The sequence below is a fragment of the Ostrea edulis genome, chromosome 2 (assembly GCF_947568905.1).
Source record: "Ostrea edulis chromosome 2, xbOstEdul1.1, whole genome shotgun sequence".
NCBI classification, from domain to species: Eukaryota; Metazoa; Mollusca; class Bivalvia; order Ostreida; family Ostreidae; genus Ostrea; species Ostrea edulis.
The window spans coordinates 87406450-87426192 of NC_079165.1; the positions used below are offsets into that span (position 1 = coordinate 87406450).

The 19743-nt window shown below is 35.6% G+C and overlaps 1 pseudogene; it reads left to right on the plus strand.

Moving 5' to 3' along the window:
- The first annotated feature begins 12569 nt into the window (after positions 1 to 12569).
- On the plus strand, positions 12570 to 16154 carry LOC125680111 (IgGFc-binding protein-like; annotated as a pseudogene).
- Positions 16155 to 19743: the final 3589 nt, after the last annotated feature.

The window sequence follows — 19743 nt, forward strand, 5'->3', positions numbered from 1 at the left end:
TTGTAATATTTCTTGAAATGGTAATTTAGTAATGTAAATGATGAATGCAACATGTTTGCAGAGATAGGAATTTTAGACACCATTTTCCAATATGCGTTTTTTCAAGGTTTTTAACCTAAAGGGGGTCATTGGGCTCTCAAATTATCCGATACCCTATCTACTTCTTATGTCAAATGATTGCTGGAGTGTAAAGGTAAAACATATTGAAATGTTTCAAAAATCTGAAGGTTTTTGAAAACATAATTTTCGGATATGGTAGGCTATGATTAGTCAAAATTTGACTACTGCACGTGCATTTCATCACCTTGAAACCAAGAACATGGTTCAGTAGATGCAAAATTATTGAAAACAGTCAAATGTAATACATTTTCTTCAAATCATATGAAAGAAACATATTTCTATCGTTTAAATAAAGACAGTGCCTTAAAATGTATGTATATTAAAACTGCTTGTTTTAAAGTTATGTGTTCTATTTTTAGAAGTGGCTGTACTCTGTGAAAGGCCGCTAAACATATTTTTCTTCGGGAATTTGGTCAATACACATTCTCGACAAAATACATGCAAATTTTGATAGAAATCTGTCGGTTTTTCAATACTAAGATGTGGTATGGGGAATTACCTTAAAAACTCTGTTCCTAGCATCTTTGTCATACCAAACTTTCATTTTGGCTTGAGAACTCTTGACATTTTCTTCTGCAAAATTACTAGCAGTCGGTTGAGCATCACCGAAGAGACATTATTTGTCGAAATGTGCATCTGGTGCATCAAAATTGGTACCGTATAAGTTTTACATTATGAAGTATCTCTTTGAAATTAGATACATAGTCCAAAGGATTAAGAGCACTAGTTTCAGTTAGCCATTTCCCCCTCAACAATTTCCAAAGACCTCTAACTGTATGGCCAAACACTAATTCAATTGAACCGCCCCATTTAGTCGCCTCTGGCGACAAACATCCTAACGCGCCTCTCCACGGGATCCTATAATCGGATTGAGTCTACTTGAGATAGTTTTTCGATAACTCCAACATTCTATGAGTTTGAGAATTAGTGACTGAGAATTCCAGGACATCAGACAATTATTGAACAATGCGTCATTTCAAAACATTTTAAACACATAAAACCGATATCAAAATAAGACTAAGTCATGATTCATAATTTATTATCATACATGAGAGAAAATAAGATAAAAATTTACAGACAGTCAGGAACATACACCACTGAAATACAATGTGCTTTGACTGAGTCAAAATATTTTGAGAACATAAACATTCCTTTGCCGTTAAGATTATTTACTTTTCAGTAGTTTTAAGGTTTCTATGATTGAAACTATGCTTTAGAAAAGAAAATATATTTCATGAATTATTGAACAATTTGAGAGTTATTTGAACATATGAGAACTACATGTACTTGCAAATCCATGAACATGAAAAATATCTCAATGATTAAAGTAGTAGGAAATAATTTGAACCTATGAAAACTTTTGAGAGTTTGATAAATCTTGATTGAGATTACATGACTGAAATGTCATATGATTGAGAAGTAGATATCACATGTGTATGAAAGGTTAAGATAACGAACAGTGATCAATCTCATAACTCCTCCGAGCAATACAAAAGAGATAGTTGGGCAAACACGGACCCCTGGACACACCAGAGGTGTGATATATGAGATAATTTGATATCATATATACAGGAGCAAACATGACCAACACACTCTGACTGAGTCAAGATAACTTCTGAAAACTCGAGAATTCCATGAATGATTTTTCAAGGTGTAAGATTTTAAGATTGAGAATTCTAATACTTCAGTAATATTAGAATATACGAGATTTATTTTTTAACTTCATGATATTAATCAACATTTGAGAACTATTTCAACTATATGAGGTATATTTGAGATATCGTTTGAGAATTTCACGAATCTATCACAATTCATTTTGGAATAACATGACAGCTAGAGAACAATCCATGAGATTAAAAATCCATGTAAAAAAAATTGACCACACCATAAATGATCCATTTGAAATATCTTTTGAAAAACAGTATATAGATGTAATATTTGTTTGTCCACTCCATACATTTCGGTACACAATAAAATCCTACTTATCAGGTAATTAGATCATGAACAAACGTTTATTCTCTTGACCTGTGATAAGAAAAATTACATGTTTCTTCTGAGTTTAAAGTTTAAGTTTGGAGTGCCACATCATGCTAAAATGATATGGATATTTCCAAATAGAAAGGCCACAGACTAATGCCATTCTCCATTTTACACGGTAATCATTCTCAAAGTTCTGAAATATTCCCTATAAGCTCAACAGGAAAATAGTGCATGGATGAAAGATGAAGATAACAAACAGTGATCAATCTCATAACTCCTAAAATCAATACAAAATAGATAGTTGAGCAAACATGAACCCCTGTACACACCAGAGGTGGGATCAGGTGCCTAGGAGGAGTAAACATCCCCTGTCGACTGGTCACACCCGCCTTGAGCCCTATATCCTGATCAGGTAAACGGAGTTATCCGTAGTCAAAATCAGTGTGCCAAGAACGGCCTAAGAATCGGAATGAAACATGTCAGACAGCATTTGACCCAATGATAGGTTGTATTGACGAACTAAATCGTTATAACGACCATAGAATTTGCGAAATGCTCACTTAAATCGAAACTGTTGAAACCCCTGTACCATCAACTTGTTTGTCAGTAGCTTGCCTAAATTTAAAAACTGACTTTTCGCAGAACAAGCTCTTGTGTATCGAATCAGTTGAGATATAAACATCATATGCAGGTGATAATGGAATATTGCTACATAAATATGGGAAGTTGACGATGGAGAACCTGAAATCATCCCGTTTGTCAATATATATATAATTTATATATAATATGTAGTACAACCATACGGATGATAAATATTGTTAATCGTCATTTTTCTTTATACAATAGAATCAAACGGATGCTAAATCTTGGTGGTCGTCATTTTTTTTAATGAAAAAGTAAAGATAACGAAAAGTGATCTGTCTCATAATTCCTATAAAGAATATAAAATGAAGAGTAGGTAAAATACTTAGGACATCTGGCTTTGATTTCTCGGAAAAAAAATTATGTTTGAGATTTCTTTAATTTGTTCAGTAGACATTTAAGTAAATAATTCATTGTTTTATTGATTGAATATTGTTTTACGTCCCTCTCCAGAATATTTTACTCATATGGAGACGTCACCACTGCCGGTGAAGGGCTGCAAAATTTATGCCTATGCTCGGTTCTTATGATCATTGAACAGGGAGGGATCTTTATCGTGCCACACCTGCTGTGACACGGGAGCTCGGTTTTTGCGGTCTCATCCGAAGGACCGCCCCATTTAGTCGCCTCTTACGACAAGCAAAGGGGTGATCCCCACAATTAAGTAAAATACCAGACTTGGGTTCAAAGTTAGACTTAAGGAGGTCCTCTAAATAATCATTACGACAGACAACGCTTTGAAACATGAATGAAAATATAAATATCAGCAATATTTGTCTATCAAAGGTGAAGATGACAAATAATGATCAATCTCATAAATCCTATAAGCAATACAAAGTCGAGAGTTGGGCAAACACGGACCCCTTGATATCAAAGGTGGAATCAGGTGCCTAAGCGATGTAATCATCCCCTGTCGACCAGTCTTACCCATCATGAACCCTATATCACAACCAGGTAAACGGAATTATCTGTAGTCAAAATTAGTGTGCCAAGAAATATTTAACAACAGGTATGAAACAAGTCAAACAGTATTTCATCCAATGATAGGTTGTATTGGCAAACTAGATTGTTATATGAATCATAGGATGTGCGAAATGCTGACTTTAAATGGGACTGTTAAAACCCCAACAACATCAACTTATTAGTCATTAGCTTGCCTTCATTTAAAACCGATCATACGCAGATCAAACTCTAGCGTTTCGAATCACTTGATAATGGCATATTGCTACATAAATATGGGATATTGACAACGGAGAAGCTGAAATCATCCCGCTTATACATTTCAAATACCTTTGCCTAGCTGAATAGCTCAATAGGTTAGCACGTGAACTGCTGAACTATAGATCGCGGCTCGCATCCAGCGATGGTATTCAAATTTTCTGGATTCATTTCTACTAAAACTGCCATTTTTGACGAATTAAAGTGAATTTCAAAGTTTTCAATTCAAAATATTATTGTACATATCCTCCAAGTCTCATCCATATCAGATTTCTCTGATGTAGCATTTCTTCTTAAGTTTTTTATTCGTGAAATCCAGGCCTATATATACCAGAGGTGGGATCAGGTGCCTAGGACGAGTAAGCATCCCCTGTTACATGTAACCCGTCATACACTGTACTCGTCATGAGCCCTATATTTTCATCAGGTAAATGGAATAATCCGTAGTCAAAACCAGTGTGCCAAGAACGGTTGAACAATTGGTATAAAACAGGTTAGACAGTATTTGATCCAATGCCAGGTTCTATTTGTAAACTAGATTGTTATAACGACCATAGAATTTGCGAAATGCTGACTTTAAAATAGAGCGTAGAAACCCCTGTATATAAACTTATTTATAAATAACCTCCCTTGATTTAACAACTGATCATACACATTATTATTCTTTATTGCTGAAGACATACGTCTTATGGCATACACAGAATACCGGTATGATCTTGCGTATTTAATCAGTTGATACAATAAATACAAATGGATATTAAAAGTTGATCATCGTCATTTTTCTTCAAATTAAATAGGCTCCGTCCCATGTTTCTACCAGAAACACACACACACACACACACACACGGCAGGTCAAACCACTAGTCATGCACCTACTGATAGTGGAGTCTTTTCACGATAGATGATAAATTACTTGAGTTGCACTGAAGTTGTTTCGCATTGTCTTTACATTTGACGGAATCTGTCACACGTTGGAGCTTTGTATGCGGGTAAAACCATTTGACACGTTTACGTACCTGTATAGAGTACATTTAATAAAAGGGTGTGATTTTTGTTGTTGATAATTATTGTCATCAAATTTGTTTTTCTCATTTTCAGTATACATGAAATATTTGGCAAATGTCCGTCTACGCAATTTGAACAAATATAATGCATAGACATAAATCAATTTAATTAGAACTGCTACAAAACCCACATTTCGGTCTGGAAACTATAGTAACATAAATTTAGAAGATATTTAGGGGTATCATCTTAAACTTTGTCAAAAACATTCATTCTCTGCAATTACTGTTGGTCTTGAATTGCGTGAGTGTCTTAATGGGAATTGTGGCCAGATTTCAAAATGATTTATATATTTACATGACATGAGCACTAAATTAGTATAACAGCATATGAAATATGAGTATGTATGCTCAAATATAGTACTCAAGAACGGCTATGTAACATACATTTTTGTCTGGAAACTAAAGTAACAGAAATTTAGAACATCATTGGGGTATCATCACAAGCGTGGTCAAGAACATCGATTTTCTGCAATTACTGTTTGTATTAAATTTTGTGAATGCGTTAATGGAAAATATGGCCAGATTTAAACAAGATTCATATATTTTACGTGACATGACATGGATACTAAGTTTAAGGGAAAGGCAAACCTAACCACATTGTTGCCTTTATGAATAAAGTATTACTTACTGATATCGTTAATGACAGTCTTTAACAACAAAAATCCTTGCTTAAAGGGAAAGGCAACCCAAAAAAAGTTACAGGATAAATGATAGGATTAATTATATGATAAAAATTTGCCATACTATTCTGTTGGTATACGGCCTAGATAAGCTCCAGTACTAATTTGAATACGTTAAAAATTGAAATTCCCGCTATCTATACAGGCTACCACTTTAAGGTAGCCCCTATTGATGGCGGGGATTTCAATTTTTAACGTTTTAAAGTTAGTACTGAGGCTTATCTAGGTCATGTATCAACATAATAGTATGACAAATCGTTATCATATAATTAATCTTATTTATCATATAAAAATTTTTTGGTTGCCTATCCCTTTAATACGACAACATATGAAGTATGACAATGTATACTGGTACGTTTATGAGTCTTTGATCCAGTGAAGTGATATGAGGTTAAATTCTATAATTCTATCACAATCTATGTTTAATATTATTCCAAAAATAAATCAACCCTATCAATTCCTTTATCTTTAATTATTGTCCGCATCTCAATTTTGCTTTTACATCATTTTTAATAGTTGTAAGAAGAACTATTATCTACTTAGTATGTATGCAACACCGATTGAAAATATCTAAATCACTTCACAAACAGATGTGCTAACTACCAATGGTAAACACTGAGTAGATTGATCAATAAATTGGTACACCTTTCCTCTTCATTAATTTACACATACTACGCCTTCTTCTGTATTGTCAAACCATCACTTAGTGTGACATCAACTACTAAGTAGGTATAAATTCAAATCGGTTAGTTTTAATTTCATCCTTTGCTTCTTACCAGAAATTAGTTTTTATCTTCGAATGACTGCCTAAGTGACCATTCCTTTTTATTAAAGCGAGCGTTAACCAGATTTGAATCTAACGAGTTCAAATTTGCTAAAATTCTAGAACAGGAACGCAATTCTTCTTATCATGAATGGTAATGCAGAAAACGTTACCCTGGGTTCTTCTTCATCGCCCAGAACAGACATTCCTACTATTGTCATTGCCTTCACTTCACTACAGATGCTCATTTTCATGGTAGCCTGCACGGGAAATGGAATTGTTGCTGCAGTCTTTGTTCGTCATATCAAGCCTATGTCTACCACAACTAAGTTTATTCTTTGTCTTGTCGTAGCTGATTTCCGCGTGGGACTATCATCAGGGTCACAGGTCCTATACTTGTTCTTTCGAAAGTTGACCAAAAATGTGTACACTTGTTTATTGCGATATGAAGTTGTCCCCATGATGACTTTGGCATCCCAACTCGCTGCCGGCATCACCACTCTTGAACGATACATTGCTATTTGTCACAACGCGTACCACAGCCGTATTATGACACCTTCAGTTGTAAATTCCATAATTGCCTTTTTGTGGAGTTTTTCCTTCACATTTGCTGGACTACCCTTTATCTACTTTAACAATTGGGATCAAGGCGTTAGATGCAGCTATCCCTACCTTTTGCATGACTGGATTTATCTGGTATGTGGCACAATAGGATATTCATGCATGGCTTTCTCGATCTTTTTGTATGGTCTGATTTTGAAAACAGCTAGAAAAGTATATGCGAAATCTATAATGAGAGCCTCGGAGGGTTCCGACAACGAACGTAACAGAAAAAAAAGAACATCCAATCTATCACACACTGATGTAATTGTAAGAGTTATTACAACAGTGTGTTAGTATTCCATCTACTGCACTATAACCGAAAAGGGAAAACAGATACTGGATTATAAAGAAAAATTCTAAAGAACTTTTAATAAATTTTATATCGCAAAACGTTTCTCAAATCAACAACATCAAATTTTCAACACTTTACACGCCAATTCCTCACGAAAAATCAAAGACTAGATTTTCTGACATCATAGACAGTTGCTTCTTCAACAAAAATGGAAAAGCAAACATTCATATACAGTTATCAGTCATCCAAAAAATTACTTCCTTAAACGCCACTCTGATTCCACGCACATGTACTCTGAAGTTTAAATAAAATTAATATGCTGGAGTTCCTCATTGACAATATATTCGTGGTCTTTGGTGATCAGATCTTCCAACAGTCTGTTGGAATTTCCATGGGCACGAATTGTGTTCCTTTGTAATATGATCTGTGTTTAGAATCCTATGAAGCAGAATTTATTCAAAATTCTCTAAGTGAAAAGAAAACCTTTCAATTCGAAATTTAGATATTTCGACGGCGTATTATCTATTAACATTAACAATTTTTTTTCATATGTCGATTCGATATATCCCAGTGAACTCGAAATAAAAGACAGCACAGGGTTGTCCACTTCTGCTTCATACTTAGATATTTTATTGAAAGTAGATATTAACGGCAAACTAACAACACAACTTTATGACAAACGAGACGATTTCAGCTTCTCCATCGACAACTTCCAATATTTATGTAGCAATATTCCATTATCACCTACATGTGGTGTTTACATCTCTCAACTGATTCGATACACAAGAGCATCTTCTGCGTATGGTCAGTTTTTAAATAGCAGCACTCTACTGACAAACAAGTTGATGGCGCAGGGGTTCCAACAGTCTCCTTTAAAATCAGCATTTCGCAAATTCTATGGTCGTTATAACGATCTAGTTTGCAAATACAACCTATAATTGGGTCAAATGCAGTCTGATGGGTTCATTCCGATTGTTAGGCCGTTCTTGGCACACTGATTTTTACAACAGATAACTCCGTTTACCTGATCAATATATAGGGCTCACGACGGGTGTGACCGGTCGACAGGGGTGGTTTACTCATCCCAGGCACCTGATCCCACCTCAGGTATATCCAGGGGCCCGTGTTTGCCAAACTATCTATTTGTGTTGCTTAAAGAAGTTATGAGATTGATTACCGTTCGTTATCTTTCCCTTTCATTCATTCTCCCATTGACTGGGGTACTAAATGTGTTTAAAACTGAAGTATGATTTTGAAGAATTCCATCTCGTGAAAAGGTAGTTGAAGCATAAGTAGGATTACCACATGTCGAATTAATACCATGTTCGTTTAAAATATAGTTGTAATAATAAGCCTTACAAAGACAATGTTATTACAAGCTTTTTCAGCTGGAACCAAAACGTATTTCTGACCTCTGGCATGTCCAGATATCTGTATTTGTCCAACTCTTTATTTTGTATTCCTTGTGGTAGTTATGAGATTGATTAGTGTTTGGGTTTTTTTTTTTTTTTTTTTTTTTTGCCTTTCATGTAACCTATCTTATTCTTTTATCTACTTTGGTTTACTTAACACAGAAGGTCAGATGGTGCGCACTTTTGTTGGGATGTGTCTAATATTTTAAGATTTTAATAATCTCATACTTCTTCTCCATTCTGACAAGGTATCAAGTTCTCAGGTTTTGATATTTAACTCATCGTCTGTCATAGTTTGGCATAGTCTTCGACAGAAATCATAATAGAGATGAAGTTCTGTCGACAACTACAAGTTTTCTGAATTTAGAAGTTTTGAAAATATCCTCATTTTCAACTATATCAGAATTGCCAGTACTGACATGTCCAGCTGGACTATAATTGAAAGAAGACGAAAAACAAGAACAAGTAGATGGGTTATGTATAAGATGGTTGTATCTAGACACTGTATATGAAAGGTGAAGATAACGAACAGTGATCAATCTCATAACTCCTACATGCAATACAAAATAGATAGTTGGGCAAATATGAACCCCTGGACACACCAGAGGTGGGATCAGGTGCCTAGGAGGAGTAAGCATTCCCTGTCGACCAGTCACACCCGCCGTGAGCCCTATATCCTGTTCAGGTAAACGAAGTTATCCGCAGTCAAAATCAATGTGCCAAGAACGGCTTAACAATCAGTATGAAACACGTCAGACAGCATTTGACCCAATGATAGGTTGTATTGACGAACTAGATTGTTATAACGACCATAGAATTTGCGAAATGCTGACTTCAATCGAGACTGTTCAAACCCCTGTACCACCAACTTGTTTGTCAGTAGCTTACCTCGATTTAAAAAACTGACTATACGCAGAACAAGCTCTTGCATATAGAATCAGTTGAGATAGGGTTTATTTGTGATCAAAAACTTTTGATTCATGAGTAGAAGTATATTTGAAGGACATACAGGGTGTAGACTTGGACTTGAATTATGTTGCAATAAGACTTAACATTTTTATGTTACGAAGATTATATTGACGGAATTAATCCTTTTCTTCGTAAATTTAAGTTTAAGGAATTAACAGAATGATTGTCATCCATAACTCGGTTTAAAGAGTATGTGAGTGTTAACAACCATAATTATAAATTTCATTCTCTATTCTAGCTTCTTCAAGTAATGTGTTCAAAGTTCTCAATATCATTCTTCGAAAACGATTATTTAAAGTATATCAGCCTCAAACTGTCCATTCTGTGAGAGAAAGAACTGATCTCGGCCCTATGGACCTCGATCTGTTCTTTCTCTCACAGAATGGACAGTTTTTGGCTTATATACTAGCTCTTATCCTTGGACGAATTTGGCTACCCTTTTTTGGCACGCTGTTTTTGGCTATATTTAGTTCTAAAACTTCATAGTTATTTCGGATTTCAAACATTTCGGTTGAGCATCACTGAAGAGACATTATTTGTCGAAATGCGCATCTGGTGCATGAAAATTGGTACCGTATAAGTTTTACATACTTTACTTAAAACATTTTTGTTATGCAATCCTTTGTCTTTTATATACAAGAAAGTCCACTTGTAGTGAAAAGGTTACCTGTAGGTGTCCAATAAGTTGACAATTGCTGTCCATTATTTTTAAGAATGGGCAGATACTGTCTGTTCTTAAAAATAATGGACAGCAATTCTCAACTTATTGGACAGTGTCAGGTAAACCCAATAACTTACTACCGGTACACGTCTACAGGTAGGCTGAAAATAAGAGAAAGACAATACGTTTGTCAAGTAGATACAAATTCAATTTTAAATTCCCTACAAGTAAGAATCAAAACAGATATCGAAAAAATCACTGAAACACTTAAAACGATATTTTCCCCTAGTAGAATCTGTCCATTCTTAAAAATAATGGACAGCAATTGTCAATTTATTGGACACCTACAGGTAAACTTTTCACTACAAGTGGACTTTCTTGTATATAAAAGCCTAAAAAGACAAAGGATTGCATAACAAAAAAATTTTAAATAGAGTTACAAAATGCTCTAATTTATTAATGCACTAGTGCCTTTATGAAGGAAAACCGCGCTAAAACCATAACATTTTGTACAACATTAAATGCACATCTCGTGTTTTCAAAGTATACAAAATTATATGCATTTTGTCTTCCTTATGCTTATAGAAATTAATTGTAATAGTTCGTTTGCTGAAGTATTGCGATAATTAGCCACAATACGGACTTAAATCTAAGCCCTGATTTCAAAAAGCCTAGTTAATTAGATAGGTAGTCACGTGGTATAGTGATGTCATCTGCAACCTTCGTCGATCAAGTTGTTGTACAAGTAGTGTTAGATATTTTTAAAAACTCGGATTTTAGAGGCCTAATTAATTTACTATGGATAACATTTATTTCGATTTTGACAAATTCCCCAAGTCTTATATCTTTTAGCCGATCGTCTTTTTGTCAACGATTACGTATCATTGACAACTAGGCCTACTGTTACTGGTGCATTTCGGAAAAAAAATAATAATGAAAATTATCATATTTATACTAAATATCACAATACTTTTAAATTATTTTATTTGAGCAATTTTATTAATCATTATTTGTTATTAATCTACAGGTTGTTACTTGGGAAGTGGGACCGCGGCGTAGCCTACTGTTGTTGTTACGTACGCGTTCGTTTAAAAAAGGAAAGCATTATAATTCAATTCAAAGTTGGGAAATATCATATTTTATTATTCATAATTGAAAGTTCAATTATCTTTTATCTTTAAATTTCTTTTTTAAAACTACCAGTTGGTGGAATCTGCGAGCACAAGTTTTGCCTATATGTTGTTACAAAGTGAAGGTCAGTTGGTGCGAGTATGTATTGAATTTGAGAGCAGAACAGAAAGCATATGCCATAGGCCTATATGTAACAGTGCGTAGCTTCGATAGAACCATTTTCTCGCAGTTTATCTACGTCTTTATCCAAGTGCTTGTTTGAAAAAGTATTATAAAAATAATAAAAATAATGATTTTAAAACCACTAGACGAAGCAAAATCCGATACATTGGTAGCTCTAGAAGCAATTTGAACACGCTAAAGATATGATACATATCTCCGTATGTGTTGGTTTTGTTTACCTATATAGGAATATTTTATTTTGTTACACTTGTTTGAACACAATTCGTTTTTCAATAAAAATAGATTCATTAAAATTGTTTATCGGAACTGTCTGGATAATGCAAAGACCCACCTGTGTACTGCTAACGCTGCTATATTCTATGTAAATTCCAAGAATTTATTTTTACAACTACTGAGGTCTATTAATCCAAAAATTTGAAATTGACTGTTTTGACTTCTTATAGAAGGTGTGAAAATCGACCGGGGCAGTTTGAAAAATCACAAGAGCGGTGTTTATATTTCATGTCTTTCAAAACTGAATGCGTAATGTGCAAATAGTTTTCCTTAGGTTTAAAATTGAGTCAAATACAACAATGCCAGAAAGTACAATTACTAGAAATATGTTTTTAAAAACTGTATAAGGAATTAATTTTACGAGTTGTAAATAGCAATAGTAAATTAATCTGACTGATACTGCTCCAAAACATAGAAGTACGATTATATATACTAGCAGAAAAAAGAAACTGTGCATTATCAAATTTAGTATAATTTGCTATATTTATTGTTTATATTTATAAAATCTAAACAATCGATAAAGTTGATGTTTTTGAACAATATAGGATAGTATCCGATTCAGATGTACGGACGTTTTCATGGTTAGTGAACACATGTTGTTTATTGAAGTGTTCGTATGCACGAGTTTTACTGGCCAATACTGTTTGGAGTAAGAAGTGTAAACGGTTTGTTTGGACACTATTCTTAAGGAAAGCATTTTAGTTTTGACAAACTTTACCCTTCTGTCACGCCACGACTCAGCGAAAACCAACGTAATCGTGTTGTTGGGATGCTTCAAGCTGGAATAGCACAAAATATTGTAGCAAGACACTTTGGAGTTCATCGGAACACCAACCAGTCAATATGGAGACGTTTCCAACAATCAGGTAACACTCGGGATCGACCACGTTCTGGGCGTTCTCGTGTGACGTCGCGTCGACAGGACAACCACATTAGACTTGTGTACCTGAGAAATCGTTTCCAGACAGCAAGTTTGACTGCTCGTAGTATTCCTGGACTTCGACCAATCAGTCCAAGAATTGTGCGTAATCGTCTGTGCGGGCACATCAAACCAAAACGTCCAGCAGTACGCCCAATACTATTTCAACGTCATCGTATCGCTAGACTAGCGTGGTGCAGACGACATCTGCGATTCAGAATACAGGACTTGGCCAATATTCTGTTCACTGATGAATCCAGATTTCATTTGGATAGCAGTGACGGCCAATGTAGAGTATATCGTCGCGTTGGGGAGCGGTACCAGGACGCTTGTGTTGTGCAACGTCGACAATTCGGTGGATGTAGCGTTATAGTGTGGGGTGGAATAACAGCACGTGGAAGGACCCCTCTACAAATTGTCAATGAAAATCTCACCGGCGTACGCAATCGAGACGACATTTTTCAGCGCCATGTGATACCCTTCATACAGAGTCAGCAAAATCACATTACTCTGCAGCAAGACAACGCAAGGCCACATGTTGCACTTGTAGTCAGGGGCTTTTTTGTGCAACAGAATGTCGATGTCTTGCCTTGGTCAGCTGTTTCCCCCGATTTACCGCCAATCGAGCACGTCTGGGATGAAATGGAACGACGTCTACGCCGTTCACCAAATCAGCAAGTCACATTGGCTGATTTAGGCCAGGCTTTAACCAACATCAGGAACAACATCTCTCAAGCATTTCTGAACACTTTAGTGGCATCAATGAGGCGCCGTTGTCAAGCATGCGCGAATGCAAATGGTGGTCACACGCGTTATTAACTGTTAATTCAAGTTCGAATACCAGTGTCTTTCGAGTGTGCTGAAATTGACGTTATTTGACGTTAACATTAATGGACTATGAAATGTTACAACCAATCATTTGTTAACAGTATTACAAAAAATAAAATTTGTTCATTGTTATTTTTTTAATTATTTTTTCATATATTAAATAATGCACAGTTTCTTTTTTCCGCTAGTATATTTTAAATATTGTGTTTTGTTAAGAAAGTCCAAGGATTTCTATAACATCGTAGGATAATCTGTCGTACATAGATATTAGCGAACTGCAAGCAATGGATAAATGACTGACGAATAATCAAGGAAATTTCAGTAACATTAGATAGAAATTATATACTATCGTACGATAGAACGACTATCAGTATATCTTGTTGGATTCCAGGTGCCCCAGATAACAGAGGGACACACTTCCTCATTGCTTTCCTGGACAATCGAGCCATTAGGCTTCCACATATCAGTCCTGAGGTATTCATTACCACGGCCAGCAACAAACCGGTTCATGTCCACGTGACTTCACCCGGTACTTCTAAACCCCACGTCAACGAACTTTTTGTGATTACCCGTGGAGTGGTACATCGACTAGTGGTCAGCCCTGACTTCCGGTTAGATCACACGGATATGTCTCATAAGGCTATAGAGATAACGGCAGATGAGGAAATAGTTGTGTACGGGGTTAACAGAGAAGTCCATTCGGACAATGTCTACCTTGCTCTGCCTACTGACGTCATTGGGTTAGAATATTACACCATATCTTATGCTCCATCATATTACTATTGTGTCTTTGCCGTTATTGGTACCAAAACAACACTCGTGTCGCCTATAAGCTCCCAAATCATGAAAATGTCAGCGTTACTTACAGAAATCAAACCTATTATAAAAACCAGTGGATCAATGTCACCATGAATGCAAATGACACCTTTCAGATTAGTTCTGTTGGAGATCTAACCGGAAGTTACGTAATTTCTTATCATCCTGTAGGTGTCATCAGTGGGAATAAAACAAACAATAGTTGGTACTGGTAATATTGGAACTTCGTGTGATCATTTGACTGAGATGTTACTACCCGTTAGAGCGTGGGGCAAAAATTTGTCACTGTACCAATTCCTGAGAGAACCGTTGGAGATCTTTTCCAGTTCGTGGCCAGTCAAGACAACACTGAAGTCAATATCACTGGTAAAATTAACGGCACCATTTTCTCTGATCATTTTATCATCCCCCATGCTGGAAGTCACGTACAGAAGATGTACAGTTCGTTTCTATATTCCCACGTGGTCGCCAGTAAACCAATTGCCCTGTACGAATTCTCATTGACCCAGACGACGTACGAAATCGCTGACCCTTCCTTGATTACTGTCCCACCCATTGAGCAATACGCGACAAACTATACCTTCACTACTCCCAAATATTCCTTAGGACAGTATCAAAACTACTTCATGTTTGTCATTGACGCCAAACACAAAGGTGGTCTACTACTTGACGGACATCGATTGCCCCACAAACAGAAATACATACACATACCTGGAACCCATCTGGTGGGAGGGTATATCAATATTACCGTAGGGACTCACACCGTCACCCATATCAACCCTAACATCACCATAGGGGGGATCCTATTCGGCAAAGCCTATCTGGAATCTTATGGATTTCCCATCGGATTATTGGTGGCATCTATCAATTTTGTGAGGCTTTCTACATAACTATTTCACATTTGATCTAATCAATCAGGTGACAAAGAATATATCACTTCAACTCGCATGACGTTTAGAAGCAAAGTAACCATTGCACCAAGAAAGGAACACCAGTAATATGTAATTGAATTTTAACGAACCCATATTCTTGCTATGTTTTATTGATGATTATTCTCTCTGATCTTTATAATGAAGGGATGTGACGCTCCACGGATGATAAGAGGGGATGAAATCGACAATGATTGTGATGGGACGGTAGATGAAGAGGACTGCGACGGAAAAGGTAATAGAGTGTGACCTAATTAGAGTAACCGAGCTTGTGTGCTCTCTCAGAATTGTGTTTTCTGTTGGACATAACAAACTGAAGCAATCAATCAATGTGGGGTTTCAGATATTGTTTTCTCTTGGTTAAAGTAATAGGGGTGTGCTATGTATTGTATTCAATACGTGAGGAAATGTAACCTAAGTAGAAATTTCTGTTGTAAGTTTAAGCACATTATCATGATGATGATTATAATTTAAAGTGATAAAGTTTTCAAAGATTTCGTCACTGCTAGCAATGAAACGCAATAGTGGTGTTCCTGTAGTTTTGAATAGGAAACTAACCAATGAACATGTCTGTTACAGATAACGACGGCGATGGTGGAATAGATGAAGACTGCAGGGGTGATGAGATTAGTAAGGAAGAGTTGATCATGCTAGAATTCAGGAATTCTTAATGGAAAGAAAAATTAGATAGCCCTATCTCACAATATTAAATAATCTGTGTTCAGTCTGAAAAAGATAAGTCAATGATATTTCCGGTTCATTTTCTGTATATGTTCTTGATTGGTTTTGCTGATTATACATGACGCAAAGACGCAATCCGAAGGTTTAGTGCGAAAACCCATAACGTGAACTTACATATTGAATTAATCTATTTTCAGCTAGTAGTAAAATTGGATGAAGAGGACATTTTTACTTCTTTTCAAACAATATGAAATATGTAACTGTATTTGATGCAATGAAAACGCTGCCAATAATTTTTGTTTTTTGCAAATTTCACGAAAATACTCGTATGAACTGTATTGTGTTTGACAGTGTGAAAATAAATCATTATCAGATTGATCTATATGTACTTCCTTTGGAAATAAGTAACTTTTCATGGAAATTTTCAAAGGAAACCCCCCAATGTATGGAAGATCGTTTTGAAAATATATCTTCTGAATCATCGAGAGGTGACTCCTGCAATTTCCCACAATAGGTGTTGCTTGTCTAATTAGTCGTGTAATAAAAACTAAAACCGTTTTCCTAATTACAATTTTATATATAGTGAAATCAATAGGTATATCTAAGAAAGTATCTATAAATACTAATACACAAAAAACCCAGAAATGATTCGATTGTGACGTCGGTTGGTAGAAGTTGTATAACTCAACGACCCATTCATCTGACTTCCAGCGAAGTAAAGTGTAAATCATTCAACAAATATGACTGTTTTACGTGAAACATATGTCTCCCTCTAACGATGTCCCCATACTTTGTTGACGACTTCCGTCCACCGGCTTCCGGTAAAGTTAGAGAACATGAACTATAGTACATCCGGATACGTCATTACTGGTAAAGTTGATATAGTTGAAATGATGAAGTGAAGTCACTTATTTCAAAGGTCCTAAAAACATTGAGGCACCATATATTATCAACTACACCAGTTCAAAAATATGTACAGATAGGTATTTATTTGTTGAATTCAGTTTATTCATATTTGCAACTTACTTCAGAAATTATCTTTAGCTTTCGTTGAAAAATAAATAATTGCGTGTTATGATTTAATTATTTAAACGTCCGAATCTAACAAAACAATCCAATGTCAATTTTCAAATTTCAAAACCATACCTTAGCGATTTAGATACGAGAAAGTGTTCCCTGTCAGCTATAAGACGGTCTTCCTGTTACTTGGATAGTGCTTAAATCCACTATAACGCTCTTCGATGGTAAGAGATTTAATATGACCAACTCCTTTTCACTTCTCAATAAACTTATAGAAAATATTTTCTGATATCCCCCATCTTTGCTACTCAAAAAAATATCAACAGCTGTGAAGGAGAAACTTCATACCGAATAATACGTACTTTCCGACTACATATGCCAGACGTGTTGTAAATCAAATGTGGATTCTAAAGAAGTTTTAGTAAATTTGAAATCGTAAAACTTTTCTCAATTCAAGAACATCAAAACGTATGACTTTTCAACACTTTACACGACCATTTCTCACTATAAATTAAAGACCAGACTTTTTGACAGCATAGACAGCTGTTTCTTCAACAAAAATGGAAACTGCAAATATTCCTATCTAGAGATCAGTCATCAAAATTATTACTTTGTTAAACGCCACTCTCATTCCACGCACAAATACTCTGAAGTTGAAATAAAAAATATGCTGGAGTTCCTCATTGACAATATCATCGTGGTCTTTGGTGATCAGGTCTTCCAACAGTCTGTTGGAATTCCCATGGGCACGAATCATGCTCCTTTGCTACAATGTAGCAGACCTGTTATTTATATTCCTATGAAGCAGAATTTATTCAAAAACGTTTTAAGTGAGAAGAAAAAAATCTCTTGCTGTGGCCTTCAATTCAACATTTAGATATATCGACGATGTATTATCTATTAACAATAATAACTTTCATTCATATGTCGATTTAATATATCCCAGTGAATTCGAAATAAAAGACACCACAGAGTCGTCCACTTCTGCTTATTTTATTGAAAGTTGATATCAACGGCAAACCAACAACTCAAGATTTAGGTAGCAATATTCCATTATCACCTGAATAAGGTGTTTACATCTCTCAACTGATTCGATACGCATGAGCTTGTTCTGTGTATGGTCAGTTTTCAAATCGAAGCAGGCTACTGACAAACAAGTTGATGGTGCAATGGTTCCAGCAGTCTCGTTTAAAATCAGCATTTCGCAAATTCTATGGTCGTTATAACGATCTAGTTTGCCAATAAAACCTATCATTGGGTCAACTGCTGTCTGACGTGTTTGATGCCGATTGTTAGGCCGTTCTTGGCATACTGATTTTGATTATGGATAACTCCGTTTACCTGATCAAGATATAGGGCTTAAGGCGGGTGTCACCGGTCGACAGGGTATGTTTACTCATCCTAAGCACCTGACCCCACCTCTGGTATATCCAGGGGTCCGTGTTTGCCCAACTCTATATTTTGTATTGCTTACAGGAGATTGGTCACTGTTTGTTATTTTCGTCTTTCATACTAATGCTCTGGTTGCCATTTGCTCATCGCTAAGGGATTTGAGAACCCAACGGGCTGTTAGCTTGCGCATACCAAAACGATCATGTCAAATTGTGAAAACGCTACAATGTGAAATGCCTAATGCCTGCGCTATTTCATTCACCTGAATTCGCCTATCAGAGTATACCAGATCCCGAACTTTCTTACACATTTCTTCGTCGGTGGTTCTACCGCGTTTGAATTTAACCTGAGCATAAGATGGTGCAGAAGACCCATAAACATCAGCTAACTCGCCGTGTATTTCCTTGCCTGCTTTACCTTTTAAATAGAAGTACCGAATTATAGCAGTACGGTACTCAACGTTAGATGAATACCATGCCTTTGCATGACTAGCCATGTTTGACATTCAATATATTATCAAAGAATGACTTCATTCGCGTGCAATTTTGTACCAAGGTATAAAACATGTATTGAAACAAAGCATGAAAATCGTGACCGTCTCGGTCAATCGAAAATGAGATAGGTTTGTTACTTATTGACTCGCCCTCGTAGATATTTAGAAGGAATAGGAAGTCTTTTGAAAAAATTGTATTTTATGATCCTAGGGGTTAAGGGTTTGGTTCCATGGTGAAGACAAAATTATTGTAGTGATAATATTTTCTTTATCATTTGAAATCCTTCTTGAAGTTTGCTTATATGGTACGAAAACTAAATACATATTTAGGAAAAACTGAAAAGGATGTACTAAATTTGATTGTGAATTTCGCAACCCCAGGGTCGGGTTTAAAGTAGTTATATCATGTTAATGTTTCATATACTATATTTTGTGATACATTTGTATATACTAAATCATAATAATTAATTAATTAATTAATTAAATAATCTTCACTTTGAGAGCGGTATTCCCTTCAGTAATTGATTTTCTATAGTAATAAGCACAATTCTTGTGACACAGATTCTCATAGCATTTGTTAAAATCCGCTAGGCTTTTTTTCAGTGAAAACTTACGTGTCTGGCGAGAAAGAAAAATTGTAAATGATCGTCTGTTATCTTTAATTTTCCAGAGAA